This window comes from Pogona vitticeps, chromosome 2 (genome assembly GCF_051106095.1).
Source record: "Pogona vitticeps strain Pit_001003342236 chromosome 2, PviZW2.1, whole genome shotgun sequence".
Lineage (NCBI taxonomy): Eukaryota > Metazoa > Chordata > Lepidosauria > Squamata > Agamidae > Pogona > Pogona vitticeps.
The window spans coordinates 272,069,360-272,097,118 of record NC_135784.1 but is presented as its reverse complement, the minus strand read 5'-3'; the positions used below and the strand labels follow the sequence as shown (position 1 = coordinate 272,097,118).

Below are 27,759 nucleotides of genomic sequence, written 5' to 3'. Positions count from 1 at the left end.
CCGCCGCTAAGTCCTCGGACTTTGAGCTGGTGGGCGGGGTTTGCCATCCACCCCGGAAGGACACGGGACATCGCGGGAACGGGCTCGGCCGAACGTGGAGAGCAGGCTTTATAAAGGGGCTCTCCACCCGCATCGGCCTCTTTCATTTCTGGGCACCCACCCGCCCGCCCTTTGATCTAGTGTGATTTGTGGTCTCCTATTTTGGGGGCCAGATAGGAATTTTTGACCTTCATCCTGATTGGCCCTGGATGGGGGGATTTTTCGCCTATCCCACACTGGATCTGGGGTTGTTGGCTGTATTTAGGATGTACTATCGGTCACACTGGCGGGTAGTGCGGAAAGAACCGGTATTTCGGTGTGTCCCAATGGATAAATCAAGTAAGCTAACAGCGCATCTGACCTTCCGGCATTGCGGATCGTGCGATCACTGTGCCTGTGGGGGGAGGATGCGCTGGGCCACTCATAGACCAATAGGCATCAGTTAAAGATGTCTTGAGGTCTGGGGTGTTTATTAGCGGCTAGACAGGATCCGACGGTTTTCGACCGAAGGAGCTTGCGGCCGGGGACTCGCCCTTTGATCATCTAGGGGTATGATTATACCCCAGTATAACGGTTTTCCGCACTACAGCAGGCCCCCATATATCTGGTTGGCCGAAAGGCTGGTTATTTGAATTACCAAGTTGAATAAAAGTGTGGCCCGCATTAACCCAAACCAATGTCTCGTGTCTTTATTCCGGGGTTGGGGTGGCAACAACTCCGAACAGCCCAATCAGCTATCATTTCTTTGCATTCCGTGCTACAGATCAGTTTAGGGGCAAAGTTTATTCAGTTTACTTTTGAGCAAGTCTATCTGGTTTACTTGAAAGTAAGGAGACAGTAGCTGCAACAGCCTAGGACAGCTGCAGTGTGAGGGAAATACATTGGGGTGAATGTTGGGGAGACAGAAGGGAGGTGAACCCCTCATTTCCCCCCACCTCTTAGCTGGTCCCCTCCACTCCACAGCTGAACAGCAGAGATGGGAAGCTGGTTGCAATGCCAGGGTCAGAGGGGCTCACAGGTTCACACCAGAAATCTAACTTTTGTTTAGAGTTAAAATTAAGCATGGTGTACCCATTCAAATATTCTTCTTCTGTAGCTGAACGATAACAGAGTTGTCTACAAAGAAGTCCTGAAATTATCTAGTTTTTTTGTGGGCAGATAAATGGTGGAAGCCGTATTTCAGAAATTCTTTTAGGAGAGGAAAAGTTTTTTAAATAATTTCTCAGATATGGGGTCATCATTTACAGTGATTATAATATAGTGTGCTACTCAGCATGTAACATGTAGTGGATAAAATAATGAAATACAATTCAGAAAACCTGAGTTTTGTTCCCCTGCTCTGCTACAGAAAGGGAAAGGGAACTGGTAAAACCACTCCTTAAATACATCCCTTATCTTGAAAACCACATTAGGGTTGCTGTAAGTCAGTTCTGACTTGAGGGCATATAACAACATCACAGCACAGTTTCCTTCTTATTTTCTGCTAAGTATTTTTTTTGTTTTACAAATTTGTTGGTAGTGGAGCTACTAGGGCCATACAGAGGTGCTCTGATACAGTCCCATTCCCAAATAAGGATTAGGGCCTGTTTACCCCACCTTTCTCTTTAAAAGGACCCAAAGTGGCTTACATCACTAAATGTACTTTTTTCTCATACCTCCCCTTATCATACATGGTCACCTCTTTATGACTGATGCTACAGTATCTATTTACAGTATATGTCATACTGACCTCCTCCACTCCCAAGGCACATTGCTCATTTCTGTGCATTTGGGGATCCTCATGACTGTTTCACCCTTGCCAGTCTTGAAGCAGGGACCTCCCTCTCAAGGCAAAGAAATGCCCTCTGGCTCTCCCCTACTTCCACAACTCAGCAGTTTTTTCACAGTAACTTCCCATTCACCTCACTTGTCCTCATTTAATTGAGTAACTAATATATTAACCAGAGTAGGTGGATGCATCCTGCCTTGGGTCAGTGGATGCTAGGCCAATGCAGACCAGGCCAGTTCATGACATTAAATGTTATATAAGCCTTAATGTTAACATTAAATGTAACTTTGCCTTATGCTGGTGACCAGTTCTAGCATAATAGATATGGGAACAGAGATGTTTCAGTTGGGGAAAAACAGAGAAAAAAAATAAAGCACTAACTAACTTATGTAACTGATGGTGGTGGGCAAGACCATGACCAATTAAACTTACAGCATCTTCACTTACGGATGAAGATGCAATGAGGGATCCAATTGTTCAATTTCAGAAGATATTTATATACTATATATTTTCTTTCTTCTTTAACTCCACTTTGGAAAGTGATAGTTGAACTACGGGAAACCATGGTTTCTGTGACGAATGTTAGCTAACAATAGTGTGCGTCGTGTGGATCTTAAAAACAACAGTGAAAAGCAAAGCCACTATTCACCCCAAAATTGGTATAAATGTGTGTGTATTACTTGTATTAAAAGGAGAAAGAGGAAAAGATTGAGAAAGCAGATCTCAGGCAATATGTTAGACCAGCACAGGTCCCTCACTTTCTATTGTAGCTGAGCCAAATACCTTGGAAAACGGCTGCAAAGGAACACATTCAGGTGACTTCACTAAGAAACTCTCCCTAGCTCCTTAGTGATTGGAACAGTACATAGATGAGTAGAGATGTGCATGGACTGCTGAACCAGCGGTTTATGCCAGTTTGTTTTTGAGCCAAACAGGTGGACAATGCTTCCCAACTACACATTCTCCAGTGGTCACCCATTCAAAGGCAGCACCCAGCTTCCCTGCCCTAGCTTCTCTGGGTGCTGATTCAGAGTGAGTGCCTGCTGGAAGAGGTGGGGCTGGAAAGCACCAAAAACCTGTTCAGCCAAAAAAAACCAAACTGGTGGTTTGTGTACATCTCTATACCTGAGAAATACAAAGCAGAAATGGCATTTTTGGACATTACGCATAGGATGTTAAATGGCTGTCTGTGTTTACAGATACTACAAATCATAGCCACTTTAACAATGTGGCCATGTGGATCAAACCTTGACTTCACAAAGCTTTCTGTATTGTAAGGATAACACAGCCTCAGCATAGTTAACACTGTAGTGTCTTTGACCTCATGCGTGCCATATCAATAAAATAGCTAGCTGAGTTTTGATTCATCCCCCCCTCCCTTATTTACACTATTATATGAAGCAGAAAAGACACAGCTTGAGTTTCACATGCTATGTTGGACATAGTGTCAGCAGTGTGGAAAAAAAGCCCTTTGATTTGCCGATGAAGTTGCTGGGAAAGTTCTGAGAGTGACTAAATGTTGGATGTAAAAACGATGCACTCTCTCTGAGGAAACCTCTCTGTATAAACATATACAAACTCAAGGCAGGTGCCGAGAACAATCAAAATATCTATTCAATGGGGTAAATCTTAGTAAAATAGCATGCAGTGGAACAAATCATTTGCTTTCTATTCCTGACTATTTCACCTCTCCTTGCACCACTAATCATGTAATATCTTGGCAGGTGACATTAAAATGGCTGATGTGGAACTGTATTGACAATATATTGCTGATTTTATACATAACAAGGTACAATGACTGAGGAGCAAGTGAGGACAGTTTTCCTCATCCAAAATAGGATTTATGGGCTAAAACCAATCTAGTCTCAAACAGAATAGGCCTGTTGAAATGAAAAAGACATTTTAGTCACAAGTAGTATTATGTTCCGTTGACTTCAATGGATCTAACTCTAGTTGGGACTAATATTGTTTAGTCTTATGAGAGCCTCAGCACATCTTGGAATGGCCAAGAAAAGATCTATTTATTTCTGGCAATTTTGTTTGTAGTACCTCTGCACTAAAAGAGGAATATTCAAGACAGATCATTAAATTCTACAAACATTATACATTACAATGCAATATCCATCTTTTAGAAAGGTCAACAGTACATTAAAGAAAAGCATTAGCAGCAACAGCATTATGAAAGTACTTAAAAGCAAGTGCAGAAAAAAATGGACGAGGCAACAGTCGCCAGCCAGTTCAAAGGAAACAATGAAAACGTAATACTATCAAATTACAAAAGAGAAGCAATGCAAAACCAACCAATGAATTGCAAGAGTCCAAGACAGCAGGTCAAACTTCTCTTTGTACCTAAAAAAAATTAAAGGCATTAAGTAGATATCTTTGGGACTTCTAGCACTGGAGAGACTGAAACTCTGGCTGAGTTCATCATCAACATCTTTCCCATTAGTGAACTGAGATAATTGTCATTGAACAGTGGGACTGTACATGCATTGGTGTGTTTTTCAGTGATATTCACAGAGAATTTTCCTAAAGGTTTGGGGTCCAAAGCTAAATAATATAGACAATTTATACTTTGTGTGCTGATGTGTTTTTGCAGCAGAAAACACAGTAGAGAAAACAAGGACAATATATAACAATATTATATAATAAATACATAAGTATTTATTATTTATATATAAATAATAAATATTTTATAATAAAGCATCCATCCCCAGGAGAACAGCTTAGTGGAACAAATAAACCAAGGGAGTAGTAATAATTTTTATGAAAATTTTAAATTCAAAGTGTTAGATCAACTGAGTAATTCTGATTGCTGATTTAAATTTGTAAGAGGAAAATTAGGAAGCAGATTGATAACTACTGGATTATGTCATGCTCCCAATGCAGGTCAGGAAAAAAAAATATCCAAAATCTTTTTAGAAAGGCAGGCAGTTTTCATGGGGAGAAATCATTCTAGGAGGAGACCAATTGAGATTTAAATGTAAAAAAGGATACATGACCAAAATCTAGGAGAATGTCTCCTCCTCGAATAAGAATTGGAAAATTATTGAGAAAGGGTAGTTTATTTTATGGTATTTAAATCCTAAAGGTATAGATTACACCCTCTTTTCAAAGAAATATTTCACTTATCCAAAGGAAGACTATATATTTCTTTCAGACCCACATGCATCACTATTAGCTAAGGTAGAGTTTGCTTCCATTCTAACATCTGACCATGTCCCAATAAAATTCCAGGTGGCTAATAATATTGCAATGAACAACCCTAAGATTTGGAACAGCAAAGAGAAAATAACACACAGCCAATTCAAAGGAAACAATGGAAACATAATACCCTCAACTCACAAAAGTGAATCAATGAAAAACCAAACCAACAGTATAAAACAGAGATGGGATATTCATATACGAATACAAATATCCCAGACCCAGGTGGCTGGGATCCCTAGTTCCATCTTCCTGAACTGATCTGTCCACTTACAGGTTGCTGCACATCACGCACGGCCGGCACCCTGCTCATCACACCGATGTTGGACAAAGATGATGGCCTCTCCTGGTGATCTTAATACTCAGGTAGTCTCATAAAGAGAGCAACAGTCTTCTAGATAGTTTGGTCCCAAACTTAGGGATTTATAGGTGAAAAGCATCACTTTGAATTTTGTCTGGAAATGGTTCAGCAGCCAGTGGAGCTGTTGTAACAGGAGGGTTATCTGATCCTTGTAACCAGTCCCAGTTAGCAATCTGGCTGCAGCATATTGAAGTTATTAATTACTCCAATCTCAGGAGAACATAAATGTTGGGTTAACTGTCCGGTAACTCTTACTAAAATAAACACAGCTATTAAAAAGCTAAAAAGGGGGAAAACACCAGGAAGTTGTGGCATCATATATCATATTTATAAACTATGGGAAGATGATGTTGCCATACACCTTTTGTTGTTGTTTAGTCGCGTCTGACTCTTCATAACCCCATGGACCAGAGCATGCAAGGCCCTCCTGTCTTCCACTGCCTCCTGGAGTTTGGTCAAATTCATGTTGGTAACTTCGATGACACTGTACAACCATCTTGTCCTCTGTCGTCCCCTTCTCCTCTTGCCTTCACACTTTCCAAACATCAGGGTCTTTTCCAGGGAGTCTTCTCTTCTCATCAGATGGCCAAAGTATTGAAGCCTCCGCTTCAGGATCTGTCCTTCCAGTGAGCACACAGGGTTGATTTCCTTCAAAATGGATAGGTTTGTTCTCTTTGCAGTCCAGGGGACTCTCAAGAGCCTCCTCCAGCACCACAATTCAAAGGGATTAATTCTTCAGCGGTCAGCCTTCTTTATGGTCCAGCTCTCACTTCCATACATTGCTACTGGAAAAACCATAGCTTTGACTATTCGGACCTTTGTTGACAAGGTGATGTCTCTGTTTTTCAAGATGCTATCTAGGTTTGTCATCACCTTCCTCCCAAGAAGCAGGCGTCTTTTAATTTCATGACTGCTGTCACCATCTGCAGTGATCTTGGAGCCCGAGAAAGTAAAATCAGAGGTTGTTGATATTTCTTCTGGCAATCTTAATTCCGGCTTGATTCCCAAATTTGGATCCTCAGATGTTCTTGACTACAACTCTGGCCAGCAGAGCTAGTGGGAGGCTTCTGGGAGTTTTAGTCCAGGAACCTCTGGGAACCCAAGGTTGAAAACAACTGGTGCCGTGGATAGAGTGGCACGGGCTTGTTCTTGGGGACAGGTGCTCCAATAAGTGGAGGGCTTCATACATAAGCACCAAAACCAAAATATCACAAGCAACATTTCCAGCTATTCTTATTTTAGAACCTCTTGAATTGCAGTGTACTGTACAACTACAGAGATAGGATTGAAAAGCTTTCCATAAGCAAACTGTCAGGTAATTAAACTTGTATATTTTCCACAGTTTTCTCTAAATGAAAAAATAATGCGGCATAAGAAACTCCTGCACCTTTGGTACAGATGCCGTAAATATCTCTTGCCAATCCAACTTAATTCATATGAATGAAGTAAGCTGAGAGTTCCAACAGCAATTATTCAGTTTATTTATGTTACATATGTTTGGGCTACCTTTCAGCAAACTATTTTCAAGAAGATTTACAACATATATTTAAAATAATTAATAATTCAATGCCATCACATTGATTCTGAATAAGGCAACACTTTCCAGTAATTCCTGGGTAAAGAGTACATAGAAGTGCTTCAGGAGATGTTCTGGAACTGTGCAGGCTGGCTTTTCTGCTACAAGGCACAGTGGAAGAATCAAAATCCTGATCCTTGCTCCAGGTGCTCTTTCCAACTGAGCTATCCAGCCACAGATTTAAAATACAATGGGCTAATTAAAGTCACATCAAGTAGTGTGTTTTTTCCAGCAGCAGCAAATGGAAATCCATTAGCAAAAACAAGATTACTTTTTTTCTACAGCATCTTGAGATCACAATGTTTGACACAAAGAGAAATAAGGAAACATGAAGTGCCACTACCAAAAAGGCCTTGCCTGATCAGATCTAAAAAGGTCAAGACACCTAGAGACACATTTCTAATGCTGATCATAAAAACCAGAAGGTTCATATATGAACCACATTGTTTAGATTGGTGTTTACATCTCTCACTAGCTTTAAAGCAAACAATTTAAGGTTGCAGCATCCAATACAGACTAACCTAATAGGGTGGGGGCACTATAGGACTTATTTCTGGGTAAAATGGGAGCCTAGACTCATTGGTGCTGGAGTAGCAGTCCTGGGCTGGCACAGAGTTGCTGAAGAGCCTGGAGCTCTTCCATGTGGAGGCTGGGACGTGACCCACGTGCACACACACCAGCTTTCTATTGCCCTGTGGGTGAAGGATTTCCCTTGTTGGCTTTGGATTGGCCATGGCGAAATTTGATTTGGATCTCAGACAAGTTTATCAGAAAACAAAACGTTTCACTTTGGATCATCTGGCAATAGAAAAAAAGGAACCAGGACCTACCTGGTCAGTTGGTGGCTCACTGTTTCTTCCTCCCTCCCTGTTATGGTGGTGGTATTGGGGTACTTAGTGTTTTATTGATTGGGTATTAGGATGATCTGTCAATGGTTACAGGTTCTATATCTCTTGTTATTTGGCACAACTTGATTGGTGGTTTGGGGCATTGGGGTTGGTTCCAGACAGCATGAGGGTGGTAAAGAAATCCTCATGAGTTGGGGGCAGAGCCATGGTCTAGCCTTGGTTGGAGACCTGTTTGTACAGCCCTGCCTCAAGTCACAGGGAGTCATGGACTGGCATGCTCCCGTATCGACTCTCAGCGACTGACACTCCTGGTGGAATGATCAGCAGCTGCTGAATGGGTCAGTGTAGCAGGCCACTCTCAAGCCTCTACCAATCCAGGCCTATAAGAGTGCTCACTACCTCTCACCAAAAACTTGCTGCCACCAACCTATCCTTTAAATCAAAAGGACAAGTGTTTCTTTCAAACAAATAAAAGGTTTATTGATTACACAAAATAAAAGTAGTAAATCACAGGTGTAAAATCAATTAGTCAATCACTGTTTATAAGACACAAGCTCACACAGACTTTTCCCTCACTGACAGGCACTTTCTCACTCTATCAGTCACTTTAATCACTCATCTCTCAAAACTGATCTCTCAAAGCCACTCACACACACCTTATATATCCCAGCTCCTCCCACTTCTGCACCACCCTCCGTCCTCTCATTGGCTGAGGTTCCCCTGCCCAGCTGTGACGGACAGGTGAGAGCAGAGCTGAATGCCACAATACCTCCCCCCTTAACAAGTTGTTTTATGGGGGAAAGCTAAAGTGCTTTCCTCTATAAACAACAAGGAGCAATACAATAATACAATTAACCTAATAACAATAATACATTTACTAAACATTTTCATAAACAATAAGTAAACATCTTACCTGCAAGTCATTCCCACACATTCATTAACATTTTCCACGATCATTCATGCAGAGCTGAATGCCACAGTCAGTATTTGGCATCAAGTGGAAAATAGGGTCTTCATGCAAAGGATACAATTCCTCCATTGAGATTGCTGTTGTTACCAATAAAAGTTGTAGCTTTTTCTTCTCCCCAAAGTGTTGTGTGTTGTCTTCTTGTATATAGGCCTATTCAGCACTAAGCCGAAAACAGGCCTAGGATTGCAGTATAAGCATGTATGTACCTAGAAGTAAATTTCAATGAATTCATTGAGACATGTCTCTGAAATCCACAAGATTGCCCTGAGAAGAGCTCTCTTATATTCCGGTTTTTCACTTTATTGCTTTTTCTGTTTATTCTGCCCCTTGAACTGTTGCCATGCCACTGTTGCCTGGCCACTAACATCAATCTCTTGTCATCTGTGGTTTTTTTAATGCCTAGATTCTGTTTTGCAGAGAAGTAAACAGGAAAAATGGAACTCACCTGTAATTTTATATCTCAAATCTTTCCTTCTTTACTGACATTTTAAACATTCTTTTATTTCTCCTCCAGCCTCTACCTGTTATGCTCTGTAATCATCCTTGCTATATAAGGTGTAAATGTCAGCTCTGTAGTTAAATGCAGAAATGTGATTTTTTTTAAAGCACATATTTCTTGTAAATGCTGCTGCTTGAAAAACTGTGGTCGCAATTCATGTCAGAGCAACCATCACTCATTTCATGGAAGCCTTGCAAATGGCAAGCCACTGTTATATATGGGTTTCAGTTGTTAGCTGGTGATTAGGAAAATGAGAAATGTGGAGTTCACCTGACAGCAACACTTGAGACACTTCACAGGGACGTAATCCAGCAATGAGTATCTAGTAAAGGTGTCCTTTTTCTGAACTCAAATAGTAGTCATAGAAACACATGAAGAGCCCATTATAGACACTATCCATCCACTTTCTTCTTGGCTTTCTATAACAAGGCTTTAAAATTATTATAATTAATTGAAATTTCAGTTCAAAATATCATGGTAAATATGGATGCTCCATAATTCTCCATGATAATACTCCACAATGTCACAAATCCATGTTGTTGTTGTTTAGTCGTTAAGTTGTGTCCAACTCTTTGTGACTCCATGGACCAGAGCACACCAGGCCCTCCTGTCTTCCACTGCCCCCTGGAGTTCAGTCAAATTCATATTGGTAGCTTCGATGACACTGTCCAACCATCTCATCCTCTGTCGTCCCCTTCTCCTCTTGCCTTCACACTTTCCCAACACCAGGGCCTTTTCCAGGAAGTCTTCTCTTCTCATGAGATGGCCAAAGTATTGGAGCCTTAGCTTCAGGATTTGTCCTTCCAGTGAACATTCAGGGTTGATATGCTTCAGAATGGATAGGTTTGTTCTCTTTGCAGTCCAGGGAACTCTCAAGAGTCTCCTCCAGCACCACAGTTGAAAAGCATCAATTCTTCAGTGGTCAGCCTTCTTTACGGTCCAGCTCTCACTTCCATACATCACTACTGGAAAAACCATAGCTTTGATTATGCAGACCTTTGTTGGCAAGGTGATGTCTCTGCTTGTTAAGATGCTATCTAGGTCTGTCATCGCTTTCCTCCCAAGAAGCAGGTGTCTTTAATTTCATGGCTGCTGTCACCATCTGCAGTGATCATGGAGCCAAAGAAAGTAAAATCTGTCACTGCCCCCATATCTTCCCCTTCTATTTGCTGGGAGGTGATGGGGCCAGTGGCCATGATCTTAGGTTTTTTTGTGTGTTTTTGTGTGGTTTTTTTATATTGAGCTTCAGACCATTTCCCCCCTCTCCTCTTTCACCCTCATTAAGAGGTTCTTTAATTCCTCCTCACTTTCTTCCATCAGAGTGGTATCATCTGCATATCCGAGGTTGTTGATATTTCTTCCAGCAATCTTGATTCTGGCTTGGGATTCATCCAGTCCAGCCTTTTGCATGATGTATTCTGCAGAAAAGTTAAATAAGCAGAGCAACAATATACAGCCTTGTCATACACAAATCCATAGGAATGGTAAAACATCTGAAGACTGAATTGGTGTGGTATAGTGTAGTGATTCCCAAATATGGATCCTCAGATGTTCTTGACTACAACTCTGGCCAGTAGAGTTAGTGGAAGGCTTCTGGGAGTTTTACTCCAAGAAGCTCTGGGAACCCAAGGTTGAAAACCACTGGTGCAGTGGATAGAGTGACAGACCAAGACTCAAGAGGCCTGACTTGCTTAGCTATGGAAGGTCAATGGGAGTGTAACTGGTAAAATTATATATCTCACTTACCTTGAAAGCCCTATCAGGGTCATTATACGTCACTTCTGACCTGACAACGCATAACAACAGATATGTGAAAGTTTGAGAACTAGTATGGTATAATGGATAGACTGCTTGACTAGGATTTAGGAAACCTGGATTCAAATCCCTGCTTAGCCATGAAAACATACTGGCTTGTGTAGAAATGGTAAAACCACTTTTTCAATATCTTACATATCTAGAAAACCGAATTAGGTTTCCAATGAGCTAGGAGAGACTTAAAGGCAGATAAAATAAACAGGGTGATGAGGATGGGAGATTCAAGTGATTCTTGATATTGCTTTTGATTTCATTTGTGCTAATACATGTGATCAGAGGGGTCAGGGACAACATTGCTTGGGTGTGAGATGCACTTTCCACAGATAATTCACAAGCTATCCCTCTTCTCTTGTTACAGTGGCTTTGTGAAGTTGTCAACCATAAAGCTAGAGATCTTGCAATTTTGACATAAGCAACTTTTTTTTAAAATTGAAAATGTGTCCATTTAGTAAAATATCATTGTGAATGGCAATTTATGAATCCATCACCTTACTCATTTATGGCTATTTTGGCTGGAAATTAATAGATCAGTAAAAGAAGACTCCAGACAAGTTCTTGCTCCATTCACATAGAGATAAATCTAGTTGGGTCATCTCTTTAGGGATTTTAAAATCCAGGTTCAAAGTGCTCTTATCACTGTGCATTATATTATCACTGTAAGGGGCAAAAGTTCAAGCATTTGTCTAAGACAGAGCGATTGATGTTCACTGTGCCTGACAGAATTCTCTACAGGGTATTTGTTTGTTTGTTTGTCTGTTTGCTTTAACTTTAAAGCTTTGAACACAGAATGTACTTTCTTGCCACTCAGTTGTCTCACCTCATTATCTTGGCACAATTTCAGATTGAGATGAAGGTGTTTTCCACATGAGCAGCAGGAGATGTTGACCCAAATCTGATGTATCTTTCATTTTTCCTTCTTTGGGCAGCTACCTCATACTTGCAGTCAGTTTAGGAGACAGCAGGGCATGTCAGAAGAGGACGTGAATATCTTCAATGTTTGAAGGGAACATCCACTTAGAAGCTTGCTCCCTGTGCCCTGGCAGTGCCACAAAGATGCATTCCCCTCTCCAGTCCATAGTGATGATTCTAGCTGCTGTGCTGCAGCACAATATCTTCCTTGAATAATGTTTTCAGTACTGTATCCTTTTGGTAGGTTCAGAAAAGTATCATCTCTGAGCTCGTGGATAACAGTGGACAGGTTTACCTACCCCGCATTCTCCCTAAGGTAAAAGAAAGCAGGGATGCAGGCCACTTCCTAGACCAAAGTGCTAGATGCAAATATATTCTGCAGCCGGTCCTTGGCTTCCAAGCAGGCTTTGCCTACTCCACGCTTACCCCACTGGGGGAAAGGACAGGCCAAGAGAAGCTTCCTAGACCCAACACCAACCGCAGAAGAGCTCTTGCGGCCCATGCATTGACCGCTTCTGACAGACTTCATTGCCAACACTGTAACTGACAGAACTTTGACTGGATAAAAAGGCAAGAAAAAGAATCTGAGGTAGAAAGGGAACTATTGGCTGCTTCTGGATTGATTGACATTCAACCTCAGTCCAGAAAGGTCCCAGCATATATTGCAACCTACATATAATGCCAAATCTCTCAAAGGCATCATGTGTATGTTGCGGTATATCTAACAGAAGGTATCTATATGCCGGAAACAGGAGGGGAACATGTCAGAAAAGAGAGAGACATGTCAGAGAAAGGGGCAAGAACATAGCTCAGGTGCAGGCCTTTCTCTCACACAGTGCTGGAGACTATAGCTACCTGGAAAATAGGATGCAGCAGAAGACTTAATTGCACTTACAGAACTTCTTCAGGTATAAAACAATGGACCACTATGGAAATGGATACATGATGCACTGACCCCTGCAATTTGTTAACCCACGAACCTGGAATGTTTCTTACACAAAGACAGGGTGTAGAGATGGGGTGGTTCATATTCATAGACAAATGCGAAGCTTGACAGCACAGGTGGCCAGCCTGATTACCTCCTCATTACCTGGTCCACTTACAGTTCTGCAAGTGGACCAGAACCTGCTGGTTCACTTAGAGCTCAGTGCTCGGCATGCATGGCCAGTTTCAGCATCTGTGTGCCAATCACGGCAGTAGCCTGGTTGCCGCAGCCCTGTCTTCTTGCTCACTCCACCACTCCACAGCTGAGCAGGGAGATTTGTCTTTCTGCCCCCTTGCCAGAGTGTCTGGGCAAGCAGAGAGATGGGTCTGTGGCAGCTGGGCTAATGCCTTTGAGAGATTTGGCATTATATGTAGGTTGCAATATATGCTGGGACCTTTCTGGACTGAGGTTGAATGTCAATCAATCCATGATTGGTGCACTGACGATGATGGTGGCCACATGCGCCACACTGTAATTGGACCATCAAGTTGTGGGGTGGGATGCAATCAGCCCAGCTACCAGTATAATTTACATTGAAAACTGGATTTAGCTAGTACCCATTTATTAGAGGAGATATAAATGACACTGGCTGGTGTAAGGGATTATTAAAGCATAGAGCTATAGCAGTGATGAAGCCACAATAAATTTCCCCAACTCCCATTTCAGGCTGAATCAGGGATGAAATGGGTTTCATGTGACTATGCAGGAGAAGTTTGGAGCCAAGAGAGAAACAGTAAAACTTCCTTCATACCATAGCCGCTCCCTGTATTCTTGATTCTTTGGTTCCACCACAAATGGCCCCTTTCTGCAATGTAGGATTAACTAGTCACTCTTCACACTTGGGAGACGATTAGGATTGGAGGGGGCAGGGAGTATTTTCCCCCTGCTATGCTACTCTGTACGTTATTGAAGAAATTGTTTAAATGGTTTAATGCAAACTTGGCATCTTTGGATCGTGTAGGCCGTGGAGATAATTAGTAGAGGGTCATTACTGGTCATTTCTCAAAATTTAGCTGTGTTAGTTTGTCTCAGCATGTTGGCAAAAGCAATAGGTGAAAAGAAAGGAGAGGGAACAAAACAATGTAGTCCAGTAAAGCTTAACACATTTCTGTCAGTGTGAGCTTTTGTGGATCAATGTGTACTTCCTGTGTCTGAAGAAGCTGATTCTGATCCAACTAACGTCACAATGAAATGAATCTGTTAGTCTTTAATGGGCTACAACATTTTGCCTTCCCTCATCTCCTCCCCCTTTTATTATGTCCATAGCCCTAGTAATTATCACTTAGAGGCAAAGGTATCTGCAGAAATATTTTTGGGTGGGTGGTTGGGGGAGGGTTAGTATTAACACTTGTGGGTTGTTGACCAGGCTGTAGTTTATACCTGCGTATATTTAAAGAAATACCAAGTTGACAATTCCAGGTGGGCAAGCCCCCTTCCTTGCCCCTGACCCTCATGGACAACCATTCCTAAAGACATCTTTAAGGTGGATAATCTGGCAGATAGCCACTCTCTTTCCTTCTGTTTAAAAAGAGAAGGTAATGAAAGGTTCAATTATACAGCCTGTGTGATGCCAGGAGGCAAGGACTGCAGACTGTCCCATAGATATTATCAGATAAGGATGCCCAAGCTGAAATTAACTTCAATATTTTACTCGCTAAGCATCCTTGTTCACATTAATAACCCTATGATGTTTTGGTCCCAATCTCTGTCTTCTATCTTCTTTCTTGGTATTGGGGCAATTGTTATTATGTGTATGGAGAAGTCCAATCTCAACTCAGGCAGAAGATTATTACTCAAAGACTTTTTGTTATTGCTTTTTCCTTAGCAATGTGATAAGTGATCCCGGGAAATGAGTATGGGGTTGAGGAAGAAGGGAGAGGGGTAATGCAACTAACATGTTGTTCTGCATAAATCTGATGTCACAGCACTATAGACCTGGTATAAACTATTTCAGAGTCAATATGGTCAGCCTCTTCCCTGAACCATCTGATCATTTCACAGCTCAAATATTTGTATTAAGACTAAAGTCTTAAAAGAATGGCGATCAGCTTGAATTTAAGCATTTTTAATAGTTGGGTTGTTCCTTGAAGATGAAGATAAAATGAATGGGGATTTACATCTCTGACTGTGCACTTTCTGAGGCTGAATAGTTGCTACACAGCCTGCTATCTAGAATTTGTGAAAGCGAGTCTTTTTCAACATGCATGGAGATAGCAGGGACTGAACCCAAGATATTTTCTGTACAAAGAATGTGCTTTGTTAAGTGTATGGAACAGGAGCATTTAAAAGCAACAGGTAATGTGCATCTGCATTCTTTTCAATGTGTCTTATACAGACCTTGGGGGGGGGAAAACTTTTTTTGAGAATTAATTTTCAGAATCTTACAGATAACATGACTGCAGCAAAAAAGAGATACTTTTTTCAAGCTCCATTTTTATATGTTGAATACACAGAACCACTTGTAAAACATTATCACTAAAATTTAATAGACATATTTAGGAGCCTCTGAAATGCTTCTTTCAGGATACAGCGTAGACTGCAAACAGACTTATCTTTTCTATATGCCTTATACATTATTAGGTATGCTTTACACCAATGTCTTGTGATTTGAATACTTTTTCTATTAGTACGTTATACAAGGAAAGCCAGATTGAGATTCAGAGTGCAGTCATGTAGCTCTAATATATTTTGATGCAACTCAAAAGTACGTGTACACACACACACACACACACACACCTTGTAAAATGAAGGGAAAACAATCATATTTTTGACCAAATTCCTAGCCCAGCTATAAAGGAACGCCTATTGCATATGTTTTTAACAATCAGAAGCACTGGATTTATTGTGCTCTCAAAGGCTTTCATGGCCAGGATCCGACTGTTGTGGGATTTTCGGCCTATTTGGCTGTGTTCTGGAGTATTTGATGTAGGATGAAGTTTGTCCAATGTGGGTCTGTAGGAGGGTGGCTAGGTATTTTTCTAATCCATATGTCGGGGAGCCAATGGCACTTACAATGGGCCTGAGTGGGATTGAGTATTTGTGGGTTTTAGGGAGTCTGTATAGTCTTGGTGAGAGAGCTTTTGTCTTGCAGATTCATTGAAGGACATTGGGGTGCACAGAGGAACTCCTGATCGGCATGTTTGTTTGTTTCGTGATTTTGTTGGTCGGGTCCCATTTCAGTTTTCTATAGGTGGTGTGGTCTAGAAGTTCCCTTATTTTGTTCTTGTATTCTTCAGATTGCATGATTACTGTGTTGTTGCCTTTGTTTGCTGCTCCAGAACATGGCCAAACAACCAAAAGAACCCACAACAATCACTGGATGTATTTTTTTTGTGTCCTTTTAATTGATGAACCTGCCATTCTGCTCTATGTGTGTACTTGCTTCTTGAAATAGAAAGGACAATAGTTTTCACACTGTGCTAACTGTAAAGATCTATATGCATGGTGAAATTGCACTAGAGAAGAAAAATCATATGGGACCTACAGGAAAATTCCTACTTAAAGTATTTCTATATCAAGAACATCTGAATCACCAATAGTGTTTCATATATTCCCTATAATTAACCCTACAGATCACAGCAGAGCAAATGAATGGTTACAGAGTTAGTTCTGGTCTTTTATCCTGGGATGTCAAGTTTTTATTTATCCTTTGCATTAGATAAGACACCATCACACATGAATGACAGTGTGTTGTTAACTTAAGCAGCCTAATGCTGTAGCAATAAGCAGGTAGACAACAGCACTACCCATCCAGTTGTCACTTCTGAGGCTAGTTAAAGCAGACAACCGATTAAATGATCACTTATCACTGCTTGAGTTCTAACTGCAAAATAATTAAGAGCTAGCAATAACATTTTCAGTCAATCCTGAGAAAGGCAAGAAAAAGAGACAGGAACAATTTTCTAGAGAGAGATTTGATTTTTGATTGCATGTGTCACCCTATATGTATTGATTTCTAAAGCCAAAGAAGCACAAACATGTTTGTTTGTTGGTATATCCATATACATTCATTTGAGATATATAAGTCCCAGGTCATCAACAGCTGCCAGGTTGGCAACAACCTCTGAGTTTTCAGGGCCAAGATCTGAGAGAAGAAGGAGACCACTGTCACCTTGTGTAGGGGGCATCTTGTGCACTCGGTGCATGGGTTCTAACTTGTCTATCCTAAGATCAGGCAGAAGGACTCAAAGTCTTATTTAACATATAACAAAGTGGGTTTCATTACAGCTAGGCCTTGGTACACAAAAAAGGCTGACTTACGACCAGTTTGAGCCAGATCTACCAAGATCAGCATGCCAATTGGTGTTGTTAGTACAACCGAGGACTGTTTTAAAGAGACTTTTGTACTACTCCCCCTTCTTTTACATGGTTACCTCCCATATTACATTTCCATAGTGGAATAAATACCTGAAGTTGAAAGAAAGCAAATAGAACTTTTTATAGGATGTCAGAAGCACCATTCAGATTTTTTGTATTCACAAAAATAGAGGTTAGAGAGGAGGGCCTAGTCCTGCCCCTTGTTTTCTCCACTTGAAAATAAACAAGTTTGAGATGGACTGGTTTCTGCTTGTGTGTAGGCATTTACAAGAGCAAGGAATTCAGATTTTCCAGGTTTAGCAAAGATGAGTAAGGATATGCTTTTTCAGGTAGAGTCTGCATGCAAGCTCAATCTAGTTATGCAGAGAGGACCAAGTTAGGCATTCCCCTCTAACTATATAGGTGATGCTAGGACTGAACAGCTGTGCTTGGAAGTCTTCTTTCTGTGGATGCTTCAGATTATTTTGAAAATGGATTTCATTTTTTAAAAAAAAAGCAGAATGAGGTATAGTGTTCATCTCAGAATATGAAATAAAAGACAAAAACGTGGTGGCATCTTAAAGACTAACTTTTATATTTTTAAATGTGAGCTTTCATGGACAAGTCCACTTCATCAGGAAAAAAAGTCTTTAAGGTGCCACTATGTTTTTGTCCTTTTTTACTTTTTATTTTGTTTTCACCTATAATGCTTGCAACACAGAGAAACGCTTCTTTGCTGAATTGGTGAGCTCTGACACCAGCTGGGGATGTGTAAAGATAGTTGCTGATGCTTAAAGCCACTTGAAAGACATTTAAAATAATAATAATCAATGACTGTCCTCCACCATCTCCATTTACCCTAAGACTTCTTTCCCTGTACTATTAGAGCGGACAATCCTAATCTTGCTTTCCTCCTAAGAAACAGATCTGAGGTGCCATTGTGTCCTGGAAGGGGCAGCCTCTACAGTATTCTTAAAGCTCTGCTCTGTAATCCCAGTATTGTATTAGACTGTGGCAGCCTAATAATAAGGAAATACACTTTTGGGGGCATTTAAGGCATGGACTTAGAACTAGGGTGGGATTTTATTAACTCCCCTGGGCCCTATGGGAGGCATACCACCACTAAGGTTCAAATCATAGCCACAGAAGATTTAGTGATTTTTTTTTTCTGGGAAACATGAAAAGTAAATAATGCATGCCTTATTTTCCAACACACTTATACTCATAACAATGTGAAACCTGCTAAGAAACAAGACAGACTCTCCACTACTCTGTTTCCCAGCAGAATAAGTGGGATTTGGGCAGCAGCCGAGAATAAGGGGGAGAGGGGTTGGGCATGGGCTGTGCGTTGCTTGAACTTGCTTTTAAAAACCCAACAATGAATGATTGGCAGCTTTTATTTTCAGGCCTTGGTTTATACTCTAATTCATTTTTAAAAACAAATATTAAAAATGTGTCTACAGCATCTCATTTCTTCTTATAAACTGGAGTTTCCACCTCTCAATATAAGATAAGGGATTTAATACATCTACTGTCTGGGGTTGGGTGGAACAACTACAAAAACTAATTTCAGATTACTTTCTTTTAACAAGTGGTGTTTAATGGTATGTCACATTTTCTCTGAAAAATCAATGCACCCATTTCCCTTTTGCTCATGGAATTAAACAAACAGTATGATAGAAAATGACAAATGACAAACATCAGCTGATTCAGAACAGGTGACTCTAAGCAATCCCATGTTGCTATGTAAACTAAGCCATCAAAATCATTTTGCACTCTTATCTGTGGAGGAGGGAGAAAGAAGAGATAGAAGTGAAAATATTGGGTCAACAATTGCAGGATTTCCGAGAAGGGATGAGAAACAAAGAACCATATTTTGTATACATACATATTTTGGCAGCAAGCATTGCAGGAATCAGGAACTGTCAGGACGTCACACTGAAGATTCATCTTTTGGGGGTTTGACAGGTTCCAGAAATACTTTTCCTCCTCCAGTCAGTAGCTTATAGTTAAATTGCAGGTTTATCGTCTTCACAAGTGAAGCATGTCACCATGGTGCATTTAAAGCAAAGGCTCTTGTAAATTTATGCCATTGTTGAAATTAAGTTTTAGAAAAATCAGAGCCAGTTAGAGTACCACTCCCTTGGTTCTATGCAGCAATCCTTTGAAGTGAACATTGCAAATACAAGGCGTGTGGCCAACGAATGACATTTTAAATCAGGTAACCAAAGCAACTCCAAGAATAATACGAATACAGCCGAACTGGATACTGCATTAATGTATGACTACTGAGTGCCGTATGACAATAAGGGCCAGAGGAGGAGGTGTTTGCAGGAAATTCCTATAAAGTCTCTTGAATAATAATAATAAAAAGTAGGATGTTGAGTCTTGTTCCATACAAAATAGGCCAAGGCACAAGATATGTGGTCCCTAAGGAAAAATCGTAAGCCTTAAAATTAAGACAAAGCAAAAGAAAGCAAAAAGACAGGTACAAGTACACATAATAATAGGCTCAACTACAGGAAACCAGATCTAGGCTGTGTATCAAGAAAAACGTCTTAACTGTTAGAGCAGTACAACAATGGAACCAATTGCCTTGTGAGGTGGTGAGCATTCCAACACTGGAGGGTTTCAAGAGAAAATTGGACAATAATTTCTCAGATCTACTGTACTTTGATTAGGATTCCTGCACTGAGCAATGGATTGGGCTTAATGGCCTTACAGATCCCTTCCAACTCAATTATTTTATGCTATGATTCTACATAGTTCTTGCACAAAGTGCCCCTCTTGCACTTGCATATTGTTATTCTTTTACAAATCAGGATGACAAAGGCCCAATTCCTGCTCCAGAGGAGCAGATGTGCCTTCTCTCTCTCAAAACTGAAACTGCAAGAGCAGCCCCTTCCTAGAGGTTAAACTAGCATAGGGTGGAACATTTTCTTTTAACTTTGATTGTTATTTGTGGTGGGGACAAAAAATAATTTTTTGTGAGTCCAGGTTCTGTACCAAAGTATCCATCATGTATTTCCTGAGACATGTTGCAAAAGAAAAACCTGAGCTCAGTGCTACCTTTACTGGGCCACCGCAAAACAGATAAGTAAATGTATGTGGGCTTTTTAAAATGAAAAATTTGAGAATAGCAAATAAAGATTTCTGAAAGAATTGAAAGCTATATGTGGAGAGTTCCTTCAAAATTCCTTGATCACTTAAAAAAAAGAGATTTTGATGGCCAAACGAAGGTCTTACCAACAGTGCATTGCAGGAAAAAGCATATTTTGCCTCCAGAATTGGCCTATTTGTCAAATTTGGCAAAGAAGTTTAGAAAAATAAAATAGTAGATACATTTTTCAAAATCAGATTAGCTGAAATGCAGGCAGACTAAAAAATCACAAACAGTAGCAAAATGCATATATAACAGGTACATTAGGAAAACTACATATGAAATGCATGTGCTAGTTTATAGCACATCACATAAAGTGCATATGAAAATGCATATAATTTTCATCTGAGAAGTTAAAAACAAAGCTTTTCTCTTACAGTCTCATACAGGGGATGCAATAACAATGCAGTTTTGATTCAAACTCAACAGCATTGAGACCGACAGATTTTCACATCCCTAATTTGTAGCGATGCATCTTGTTGGTTATTACAGGTTGTTTGTTTCAAAGGAGCAGTTCTCAAAATGTGGTACAGTTTTCTGCATGGAGCAAAAAAAATTGCCATGTGAGGGCTGTGATGCTCCTTTATCCTCTTGCAGAATATTTTGACTGAAGGCCAAACCAGATTATGTGTGTTCTGCTAATCAGCTGCTTCCCTCTTTGACTATAAAGCAAAGAAGAAGCTTATATTGCTACACAAAAAGGAGTTTGCATGGATGAGAATGATACCCTGACAACACATTTTGGCTGAACTGGATTTGGGAGCTGAAGAAAGGCACTGATGGATTGTACAAAGAATTAAGCTTGAATGAGTAGCAGAGAGGACAATGTGCCAAAGATGGAAAATGGATAGCTTTCCCAAAAGCCGTACTACCACCACTACATTTATGCTGTTCCATAGTCTTTTGACATACAGTCTCCTTCTCTCTCTCCTTCAGTTTGTTTTCTAGCTTTCATTTTCCTTCTATGCACTATTGTGCCAGACAGCGAGGATAAACAATCTCCAGATTTTGCTGAATGACATCTACAAGCAACCTCACAGTGATGGGAGTTATGGTCCTAACAATATTTGGAGGCCTACAGGTTCCCCATCTCAGGGTTCTTTGGGTCAGTACATGAAACTGATGGATGCCAGTTTTCCAGTTCACAGGCCATTGTATTGAAGACCAGCCTCACTTTTTATGAAAAGTTTTGTGTTATCGGGCGTTTGGCTATAGAATAAATTTGTATTGTATTGACATTTGGTGTTCTCTCTAGTGGTGGGTACTTAGGAAGAACATGATAGCATTTGACCTCAGCTGGTTGCAAGAGTTGATGGAAAACAGATCCTATTGGTAGTGAGGACAGTAGTACATAGGCTCTCACTGACTAGAAAGGAAGACACAGGGAGTTTTTGTTGTTGATACAACTATGAAAATATCTTCCCCATTCTGTTGTTCATCAACATCCAAGTCTCTCTAACTCTAGGCTAGGGGACGTTTTTCAGTCTGGGAGCCAGATTCCTTTCAGAGCTGTTTTCACAAGCTAGGTTCCAAGAGCGGATAACTCCAAAAATACCAGCATATTATAGTTCAAGCCACTTGCTGCCAATAATGTAGCCTGAGGAGAAACAATTCAAATTTTAGAATGTGGCAATGCCTATAGAAAAGCTTGGATCCATCAAATGATGGCCTCTTTGGGGAAGGAGGTGGAGCCCTTTGCAGAAGCTTAGATGGCTAGACACATCCTAGGAAAACTTGACCCAGCCCAAGTTATGAGAATGTGAGAAAAATTACAGACACAAATGTGTTTCTCATTTCATATCAGTGTGATCAAGGCTTTAAAGAAAAACAATGAAACCAGCTGGCAATAGTCTGGCCAATGTGTAAGTGCTTTGCCTCAAATTTGTGGCTGCTATTTGAGCTAATTAAAAGCACTGACGTGAGCTAGGCTTTCTTTAATACAGCAACAGACGTGTTTGGGGGAAAAACCTAGATGGCTCTTTTGGGCTGTCACAGGATTGACACACTCCCTGTAAGATATTTATAATGATTGTCTGGGGTGATTCCCCAGACCAATATGACTGGGAGTTGATTCTCATCAAAGACATTGGCAAGATACCATGATTTTCAATGGATGCCACAATACACAGGATCATTGTCAGCTCTGCCATCAATGTTTAGCTTCATCTCTTGGAAGATACAAAATAACAGAAGAGTCGTCAAGGCACGACCACAGGAGAAAAACATACTGACTTGTAAATGATGGACCTAAGAGATCCATACAGTCCAAAACAATAACTGTTAACTAACCTAATTATATCTCCTCCTATAGTAGGAACACTTTTGTGTCCACAAAGGATTCTTCCTGAACTATACCATGTTTTGGCAACCCATCTGGGCTGAACAGTACATATGGAACCAACAAGTCTAAATAGCCTTCTTTGCCTTTAGCAAGTGCAAATTAGCATAACAGCACACTGCATAGTAAGTTTCTTTTATCATTACATCTGCACAGATGCCTGCCAAAAATATAGAAACCCAGTATAAAGTGTAAAAAAACCATAAGCAGAGATTAACAAGAATTTGTCAGAAAATAGCTACAGATGAACTATGGAATTTAATTTGTTTCCCTTAGGAAATATGTTTCAGTAAAGGATACAGTGAGGCAATTAATAAATGTAGAATTTTACTATGCAGGTTGTAGGGCATTGGCTTAAAGTACATGATGCAGCATGTGTTGACACTGAACAGGGCTAGGTCTGGTCAGCATCTTAAAGGGAGGCCATCTATAGCTACTATCTTGAACTTCTGAAAACAAGAAAAAATACAAAAGAATACAAAACAAATACGTATGAAACAGATCTGCAATATATTCCCAAACCTTCATTTCAGTCTAGGTCAAACTAATTCCTGGATTGAAAAGCTGACTCTTTTTCATGTTTCTGGTACAGTAAAAATGAAAACAGACAAAAAGATAAAAATCAAAACACCAAACACTTCAGTAAACAGAACCACCACATTTAATGGCAGATGTGCTGAAGGAAATACTTTATCAGCTACAAAGAGCAATAAAGATAAAATATGCTATAATCATAATCAGTCTGTGCTTTATTCCTACTGGAATCCATATTATGCTGGTGGAACATATACTTGGAATATATCTTTCTCCTTAAAAAGGACCCATTGTCATTTTTGAAAGACAGTATTTATCACTGAAAGACGATAGGAAAAACATAAAATTCAAAGTATTCAAGTATTCAAAGTATTCAAAATGTTTCAAAAACAGTTGCAGCAGCAGTTATAAGAGAAAGTCAAGAAAGATTCTGGAACAAATAATTAAAAGCTTGTGGCAGGAACAACACCGAGCAAACGAACAAGAAAGCTAGCTAAACTGTTTTAGTACTTACACTCTAGCATAGCTTCAGCATATTTTCAGCACATACAGAAAGTGCATTCCTTGCAGCGGGACAGCAAATGAGCATAATATCTCTCTAGAGACACAACTAAGGTAACTTCTGCCCCCATTTTTATACCTTAAACTACAGTTTTGAGCTTTTTCAGCAATCAGGCATTGAGTTCCCTTGAACATTCCTGAAGATGAGAGCAGTTTCTGGCAGAGATGGGGGGGTATTCATATATGAATATCCAGCACAGCTGGAATTAACAAGGGTCCACTCACACATCTGTCGGCAGCAGTGGCCTTGCTCATCTTTCCAATTACTCTCAGAGCGCTGCACACTTTCCCCTCGGCTGGCCACTCAGTAGCCATGCAGGGAGACTCATCCTCTCTCTCCCTGCCAGGAGTGGCTAGCTGAGCAGGAAGAGAGTAGCACTCTGGGAGTGATTGGAAGGATGAGCAAGGCCACCGCTGCTGACAGATATGTGAGTGGATGGTCCAACTAGGACCCTTGTTGAGTCCAGCTGTGTGGGGATATTCATATTTGTATACAAATAAGAATACCCCATCTTTAGTTTCTGCTACCTCCCCTCACTCAGCTGAAACCATCTCCTCAATTAGCTCAGTACCAGGAATGAGCCAGCTTGGCCTTGAAGGCTTTTCTCATACTGATAAGCTGCAGGTGTTCCTCCTTTCTCATTACTGATGGACATTAGCCCTCCTTCACTCAGCCAGCTAGTGCCAGGTGCTGACTCCAAAGCCTGAATTTTCTAGAAGAGTACTTTAGACCCGGATCCCTCAATTTCCTAACTCTTTACAGTTGTTTCAACTTTTTTCTGATATTTTACATTTTTAATGAAGAACATCATTTTAGCATGAGAGCAAGTTTGGGTTTTTGTTTTTTGTTTTGTTTTTTTTTTTTGTTTTTTTCCAGGTCATACATTCACTGTGTGAATGCAAACCCATCTCATACAATTGCATGGACTGAATGAGGTGATCTGCGCATTACAAATAAGGCATCAAATGGAGTTAGTAATTTATTTTGGACTGTAAGTAGGAAATTGCTTTCTAGTAGCAAGTTGACAATCACAACACAGTTATCTATCCCACACCAAATCTTTTTCTGTATTCTGTATTGGGGATCTGCATGGTGAATTTTTTTTCATATTTCTTTTGTTTTAGCTTCTTTCAGGAGGTTATTTTTGTACTTTTCATGCACTAGTTCATCCATTTTACAAGAAAGAGAAAGCCTCTTTCTGATCATGCATTTTATGTTTCCTCATTGTGCGTTTTCTGGCAGTCCAAAACCACTAAAGAACCCTTTAAAACAACTCCAAAAGAACAGGGGCAAGGTAACAGAGGATCAATCAACTCTAAAAGCAGCAAATAATAAATGAGAAAGAAAAACCATCACCGCTAGAGATGATGCCATTCAGTGCCATTCACCCAGCACAATAGAGACATTATTCTCTTACCCCGTAATAAAGATGCAAGACAACTGTTATGGAATAAATATGGGCCACACTTTATTGAATATTCATAATTATCCTCAGTAAAAAGGGGGGTCCTGCCGTAGTGCAGAATCAGGTTCTGCAGAGGGGTCTCAACAGACACCCTACCAAATTATGGGTGAGTCCCAAGCCCCAAGTTCTCATGGTTGTGAAGACAGCGAGAACCCGGCCGGCCCAAATTTGACCACCCCCGGATCTCAAACCCTCTCCTTGTTGACTGTTGGTCTGGGAGCGGCCCCAGAAGATCTTCTTCCCCAAGCACTGTAATTGCATGATCCGCAGTGCTGGGAGATCAGATGAGCTATGCATTACCTGTGGTTGTGAGGGGGACTCACAGAAACCTGTTTTATCCACACTACCTGCCACAGCATAAGGACTAGTAGCGCTAAGTCCCATGCCAGCCAACCAGCCTCCGAGGCTCCATAGGCAGCTCCCTCGGATGTCCTTAATATATGGAGGTGCACTCCATCGTGCTGCATAACTCTGGTCAAGCCATGCTCATTTCCTGGTGACGATTCACTGATCCAAGATGACTGTACAGTGCTCGATGCACTTCACTGTTAACACTCCTCCAAGTAGTGTTAACCCACTGGCCATGCCAGCACAGCTCAGGCCTCTCCAGGTAGATTGTGGTGACCATTCACCAATCCAAGGCCATTGAGCACTGTCTGATACACTTTACTGTCAACACTTCCATGCAGTGTTAACGCGGTGGGCATTCCAAAAGGAATGTTGAAAAATGAGACAATAAATCTTCTGCTATGGCCTTACGTTCAGCCTCCCTATGACTCTTGGCATCCCTGGCTGAACAGTGAGGTTGTGAATAATAATATTGGAAATACGGAGCTGTGGGGGGACCCTATGGATCATTGAGTCCAGCCCTCATCAAAGGGGCCCAGTGAGTAATCGAACTCCCAGCCTCTGGCTCCACATAAAATGAGTTGCCCATAAATAGTGCCCACTAATTATATATCCCTTCTATCTCTTATCAACGTATTGTATATCTATATTTTATGACTATACAATTTTAATAGAACAACTTGTAAGGATTACCCTGCAATTGATACCAAACAAGCTGTTCTAAAACCAACCCCCAAGCAGAGCCAACCTTATCGAGCACTAGCTGTCTGGTCTACAAATTTATATTTAATTCTTAATCTATTAATAATTAAACTATTAATCCTATTAATTAAACTTTAATAAATTAGATACCCTATAAATTAATTATGTTTTATTATTTAATTAAAGTAATTAATTTTTGATATTATTCAATATTATTGTAATATTATAATAATTAGCTATCTCTCTATTAATATAATCAATTGTGTTAAATTACTGTATGATCCCTATCTATTTAAAAACCTTTCCTTTGCAGGGTAACGTGAAATGAATAACCCCACACCAAAACTTACTACGCTCTAACAACTTTAAAAGCCCAGATTAATATGTCTTGCCCCAAAAAAGAGAATTAATTAAAAACCCAATTATCAGAAATTAATTAAATATTCTCAATTACTTAGCCTCTTACTAAGAGAAAAAAATGGGGAAGGGGGAAATGGCACATGTGCTAGCCCTTTAAATGCTTAGCTCGGATCGAGCTATGCCCCACTAATCCTGAAACAAGCCTCAATAGAACAATGGGCCAGCGGGGCACCAGCTTGGCCCTGACGGCCACCCAGCCCACTTCCGCTCTTCTAATTGTAACTGTTGTGCATAATGGATAAGGTAAAGGTTCCCCTTGACACTTTTTGTCCAGTCGTGTCCGACTCTAGGGGGCGGCGCTCATCCCGCTCTTCAAGCCATAGAGCCAGCGTTTGTCCGAAGACAATCTTTCCGTGGTCACATGGCCAGTGTGATTTAGACATGGAACGCTGTTTACCTTCCCACCGAGGTGGTCCCTATTTATCTACTCGCATTTACATGCTTTCGAGCCGCTAGGTTGGCGGGAGCTGGGACAGGCAACGGGTGCTCATTCCGTCGCGTGGATTCGAACTTACGACTGCTGGTCTTCTGACCCTGCAGCACAGGCTTCTGCGGTTTAGCCCACAGCGCCACCACGTCCCTGCATAATGGATAAGCAAAATCAAATAATTAAATTAACAGTGCACTGTCAACTGCAGACATGTGCTAAGCACAACAAGTAAACTGTGGGGGCGTCGATGCCTACTCTCCATCCAAGCAAAACTGCCAAACCTGAGTGATGTAGTAAGAATTAAGAACAGCCACAGCACTCCGTCTTCTGTCATTGTCTGAAAGGAAGAGGCCCAAGGTAGGTGGGAAGCTTCTTTAAATATATTACTCCTTCCCCCTCCCCTCTTAGGGCACTCTTGCGAGACCGCAATGTCTCACGCTATCCCGGGAAGGGGATAATGGTGGCCCGCGCTGCTGAAGACCCTCATCAGCGGACCGGACATTCTGGACATGCACAGCAAAATAGAGGAA

The 27,759-nt window shown here is 40.7% G+C and overlaps 1 long non-coding RNA gene across 1 annotated transcript; it reads right to left on the bottom strand.

The window, feature by feature from the left end:
• Positions 1–922: 922 nt before the first annotated feature.
• On the bottom strand, positions 923–24,131 carry LOC144587052 (uncharacterized). The gene is made up of 2 exons (XR_013542218.1): positions 23,817–24,131; positions 923–23,217 (listed from the first exon to the last, which is right to left on the bottom strand). It is a non-coding gene; the product is annotated as an uncharacterized LOC144587052 (long non-coding RNA).
• Between the last annotated feature and the right edge of the window lie 3,628 nt (positions 24,132–27,759).